This window comes from Myotis lucifugus, unplaced genomic scaffold, assembly GCF_000147115.1.
Source record: "Myotis lucifugus unplaced genomic scaffold, Myoluc2.0 scaffold_39, whole genome shotgun sequence".
Taxonomy (NCBI): Eukaryota; Metazoa; Chordata; class Mammalia; order Chiroptera; family Vespertilionidae; genus Myotis; species Myotis lucifugus.
The window spans coordinates 4,549,240-4,555,074 of NW_005871087.1; the positions used below are offsets into that span (position 1 = coordinate 4,549,240).

At 37.2% G+C, this 5,835-nt stretch overlaps 1 non-coding gene across 1 annotated transcript; it reads left to right on the plus strand.

Moving 5' to 3' along the window:
• Positions 1 to 1,265: 1,265 nt before the first annotated feature.
• Positions 1,266 to 1,369, plus strand: LOC111825776. The gene has a single exon (XR_002828962.1). It is a non-coding gene; the product is annotated as a small nucleolar RNA U13 (small nucleolar RNA).
• Positions 1,370 to 5,835: the final 4,466 nt, after the last annotated feature.

Genomic DNA, 5,835 nt, shown 5'->3' on the forward strand with positions numbered 1-5,835 from the left:
TGAGTCACAGGCTTTTAGCGCACACACAGTCCAAATTGGGAGGGACTGATAGTCAATTATCATAGGAAGGAATAGTAAGTGCAGTGATAAGGAAAAATATGAAAGCCAGGGGATGACCATTTTACTTGGCCTTGGGAATGAAGGCAAGTTAATTAGAAGAAGTTATATTAGAGCTACTGGGAAAACAATAACCTCTTAAAGATCCCAGAAAAACAGATTATTTATTTATTTGTTAATCCTCACCCAAGGATATTTTTCCATTGATTTTTAGAGTGGAAGAGAGGGAGGGAGGGGAAGAGAGAAAGAGAGAGAGCCTCCCACACACATTTCAGTGCAAGGACCAACATTCTAACCACTGAACAACACTGGCCAGGGCAAAAAAAAAACACAGATTGTTTTTCATGAACTATTACAATCAAGTGAATCTATAAAACTTACTATTGGTAAAAATTAAAGCTAAAAATATATCCTATCTTCATAGAACCAAGCAATAGCCCACATTCAGGTTCAAATAGCATTTTAAAAATAACTAGTCAACACTTCGTGGAAAAACCTAAATAGAATAACAAACACTAAATAACAAAACCAAAGTACAAGGACAGTGAAAAAACAGATTAATTGAGAGCCCAAGAGTACCTAGAAAATGTCACCTAAATTAAGATCTGCTTCTTTCTGTAATTTTGATTCTGGAAGCTTAACATAGTTTGTACAACTTTGGAAACAAAACAACTACCCTAGAATGATTTGTTCATTTATTTACTCAACAAATATCTTTTGTTTCTCTATTATGTGCCTTTTCTAGGAAGATAGCAATCATCATGAAAAGTATGCTCAACTATTAACCAGATTACCCATGACATAAACCATTCACCATATTGTATTAACACAGAAATACAAGGAGGTGGGTGTACTTTGCTTACTTTGGGTGTGGAAGTAAAGCACAGGGAGATAACTCAAGGGCATGTGTAGATGACCCTTGAGTGCAAATTGGATAGAAATCTGACTGACTCAGTGTAATTAATAAATCATGTTGAATTGGCAAGAATACGGACAGGAAGTTGGAAAAATCTTGAGTGAGTTGTCTTCTAATCAGAGTATCTAAACAGGCTGCTGCTTAAATGTGGTTGGTATTGTTCTCTCAGAATGAGGAAAGCACAAAGTCAGTCAACAGGGAAATACTCCAAGAAACTTTATCCTGATGTTAAACACCTTGCTTCTGTAACCACAGCCTGAACAATGAGTTTCATTATCAAGATAACTTCCAGATCCTTTTGAAGTTCATAAGTGTGATGATTGGGTGTTCACACTCATGTGTGAAATGTGCCTCCCTCAGACCTTATTAGGACATTGGCACATTATCTGTCTGATGTGGAGAGAGAGAGAGAGAGAGAGAGAGAGAGAGAGAGATCCCTTTCTGAAGGATGGTACACCCTATAACAACTTCTAATTTATGATAAACAGGAACACCCTATTTAGAGACAACCTTAAATTTGAGATTTCACAGCAGAATATAATCATCTATATAGTTTTCTTTTCTGAGAACAGTTCTCTTTTATAAGATAAAAGTTCTCATTTAAGATACCTCTGAAAATGTTACCTTCTTCTCAATCTGGAAATCCAACAATTTTTTGATTTTCTGGCCACACTGAGAGTTTTCTTCTCCCACCCCTTTTGTCACAGGGATCTGAAATGGCACTTCAAACCAAAGGAAATAATAGCAGACAACCTTGCAAATAAATTTCTGGTGCCATGTTTCATTAATACCGTTCAGCGACAGCAGCAAGGAGCAGTGTCAGAGTGTAATTTCACTTACAAAGTCAAGCAGAAAATGAATTTCTCACTGTAGGGTTCTGTATCAGAGCATGACTGTTTGGAGGCCAGATTCCGAATCACTGGAGCCAGTTCAGAGGAGCTTTAAATTACCACGAAAAGGAAAACAATTTGCATCACTGAACTGCAGTAGGAATGGGAGTGGATTTTACATGCCATCCAACCTTTTAAGAAGTTGTTTTATAAAAGACAACTTTAAAGCTATTATAATGCTACACTAATCCTAATGTTCTGAATCATCGCTAATATCCAGCAGTTATCACTAAGTTGTTTAAAAATGTGTAGGGATATTCCCATGAGTGATGAGGGGGTGATAAATAATGACTGAAAATTGGTACACACTCCAGGTCCTGCAAGGTCTACTAGGAGGCCTGGCAGAACTCTCCCTAAGGTTCTCTTACCGCACAATGAATTCTTTCTGGACAATTCCAAGGAGAAGGTCTTGGTCTTTGAGTTCCATAATCTCCTGAATTTAAACCTCAATTCTGCCATATATTGGCTGTGTGACCCAGGAGAGTTTGGCAAACATCCTGAGTCTCAACATTCTTATCTGGAAAACGGAAAAAACAAAACTGATGATGTTTTTGTTAAGATTCATGAGCTGGCATACATAAAATACTAACATCGTACCTTACTGATGCCTATTTACTTCTTGAGGATTCTTTCCACATATATCATAGGGGTTAGAGACCTACCGCTTATCAGGTTGCTTCAACAGGTGAATGCTTTGGTCCCCAGGCAGATGCAATCTCCATTCACTCAAGGACAGGTCATGAAAAAGTGGAATAAGTGATCAAAGTCAAGAGAAAAGAATGCGAAAATAAGTTTGATTGAGAATCTATAATAATAAAAGCATAATATGCTAATTAGACCAGATGTCCTTCGGACGACCTTCTGGATGAAACCAGGGCTGTGAGGGAAGCCCAGGTCCCGGGTGCCAGAGGGAAGCTGGTGCCAGCAGCGGGGGAAGGAAGGCCTACTCTTGCACGAATTTTGTACATCAGGCCTCTAGTATAATATATTAATGTTCTCCCTAAGATTCATTACTTTGACCTTTGCAAAATAGAATGACATTGACCACACAATTTGTACCATGAGTTGTAATGACTCTCTTCAAAGTTTCTGGATTCTTAAACTGTATTGAGTATCACTGGATGGCAAAGTCCTTCCTTTGTCAACAGCCAGATGTACAGGGTTCCAGGTTTCAGCTATCCTTTTCTGTAACTTTCTTTTCCCAACTGGCTTGGCAAAATAATATTCAAATAATTTCAGTTCTTTTTGCCTTATCTTTTCTCATTAGGTTGTTTTATTTTCTGCTGCATGTCACAAAATATAGACCGAATTATAGTGGCATCACTGTAATCTGTTCTCCACATAGGCAGTCATGGTGATTTAAAAAGAAAAAATCAATAGAGGAATCATGTTTCCCTGTGTAAAACCTTCAAATTGATCCACTAGCATGAGAAATAAAATTCAGCCCAGCTGATGTGGCTCAGTGATTGACCATCAACCCATGAACCAGGAGGTCATGGTTCGATTCCTGATCAGGACACATGCCTGATTGTGGGCTCGATCTCCAGTGTGGGGCATGAAAGAGGCAATGATCAATGATTCTTCCTCATCATTGATGTTTCTATCTCTCTCCCCTTCTCCCTTCCTCTCTCTAAAATCTGTAAAAAAACAAAAAAAACACCCCACAAAACAAACACCATAATAAAAATAAAATTCAAACTCCTTATCATGAACATGATAGAGCTTCTATCTCTCTCTGACCTCATCACCTTCCACTTTCTCCTTCAGTCACCACACTCTAGCCACATTGGCCTTTTCCCTCTGGATTACTTGGCCATACTCATTCTGGATTCAGGCCCTTTGCCTCCATGCTCTAGAGTGGGCTTCCTCAGAGCCTCGCATGGCTGGGTCCTTGTAGTCATTCAACTTCTAGGGTAAGAGTTTATGTCTCAGAAGGACTTTTGTAAGCATTCTTGCTAGAGTTTTTGTCTTCAGAAGGGCTGATTCATAGACACCTAAATCAAAAATAGTCTAGTGAAAGAACAAAAAACTGAATAGCTACCCCAAACTTGTCCTCCCCCGCCCCCATAATAGTAAAAGGGCTTTGGAGTGATATCAGAGGATCTGAATTCTAGCCAATGATCTTGTATGAATTATTTGAGAGACTTAGGCAAGTCACGTCACCTCTCTACATTTCTGTTTCTTCATGTGTCAATGAGGAACTAGAAGATTTCTGAGATGTCTTCTATTTCTAATATTTTATCATTGTCATTGGAAATATTAGATCTGGGTAGTCTGCTATAGTAAATATTATAAAATTTTACATGAGGCTGAAGTTCATGGACAGGTAAGCTATTGCTGAGATCTCTGAACTTTGCTTTAGGTTTATGTCATAAGATTAAAAAAAATTCCTTAATTCCAGAATAGATAAGGGATTCCACCTGTCTCCCATTCTTTTAACATATTGCCAATAATTGTGATCCCAAGCTTTTTACTTCACACCATAGCATGTTAAACTAATTGTCTTGGATAGATAATTAATAGCTGTTCTGATTATCTATTGCTTTGCAGCCAATCACTCCAAAATCTAGTGGTTTAAAAGGACTATTTCTTTAGGCTCATGAATCTGCTCCATTAGCTAAATGACTGGCTACATTTGTTTCCTGCCATGTGTTTTAGCAAGTGTTTAGTCTCACTGTGGCATATATGCATTGTGCCTGCTGGAGAAACTTTGAGGTTTTTTCATAGGGGAAGATTTCTTTTGAAACTCTACATCCTGCACATTTTTACCTGACTCCTGATATTACCACAGGGCCTTGCTAGTGCAGGCACATCTCCTAACAGGTCACAGTGATGGTGATGGTCTGCTCTTGGCATATGTTCTTTCCATTGGCTTATGTAAGCACCAGATGGCTCTTATCCATAGTTGGCAACTCTAATTCTTTAAAAAAAAGGTTCATGAAAAACTTAAGAGTACATAACACTTATACCAAAGTTCTTACTTAATAAAACTCTATCACTTAAAGTTACTAACTCCTAGGCAGAATTTAGAGTTTGTTTTTTAAGTAACCAAGTAAACTGGGAACAACAGGAGCCTTTATCTCCCTAAATAAATTATCTGTTTAAATTCTTAGATTTATTAAGAACATTTATTTATAAAGTGTAAGAGGCATTCATTCTATTTATCATCTATCATCTAGTATCTCTTATGAACCTGCCCCTCCTTTTCACTGAGGTAAATTAAATGCCTCATTTTACTCTGAAACTTAATATCACAGTAATTACTATTTATTCTTATTCTAAAACTCTTTTTATATAAAGTGTAAAACACAGCATCTTTCTTTTTGCTTTTCTAATTTTCCAGTTCAAGCACAGACAATTGAAGGGAGAAGCTAGGATCTGCCAGTCCCAATATTTTCTTGCACATTTTAGCTGTATTGTTGATAAACCATGAAGAATGTACAACTTGGAGCCTTTACATATGCAATAGTTAGCTTGCATTATTCTCCCTCCCATATTTTACAAGTATTTCAAATGACCAAAAGCACTTAGAAATCAAAAGGAAAATAAGCACACCAAGATTGAATCTCTTTTGCCTGGCATACTAGTATACAACATAGGGTACCATTAGCTACTGTTAATATAGCCATAATATAACCCAGTATGGGGAAAGACTAAACACCAGCTAAAAACCCTGGTAGTTAATGATTTGTTATCTTAGTTGCAACTCTTATGATAAAAAATTAAATATTTCTTTATTTGGTGATAGGCAATCCTTAGGAAGTGCAACTGAAATTTAATATTAACTACATTTTAATATCTCTTGCAGATCCATATGTTTCCCTCAGATGGAACAATTTCTTTATTCTTTTGACACACCAAATCTGAATCAAATTTTAAAGATGCCCCTTCCTTCTTTGATATACAATGAATTCACATGCTGTTATTGAGATTCTTGGTTAAAAACATGGTAGAGCCCGGCCAGCATGGCTC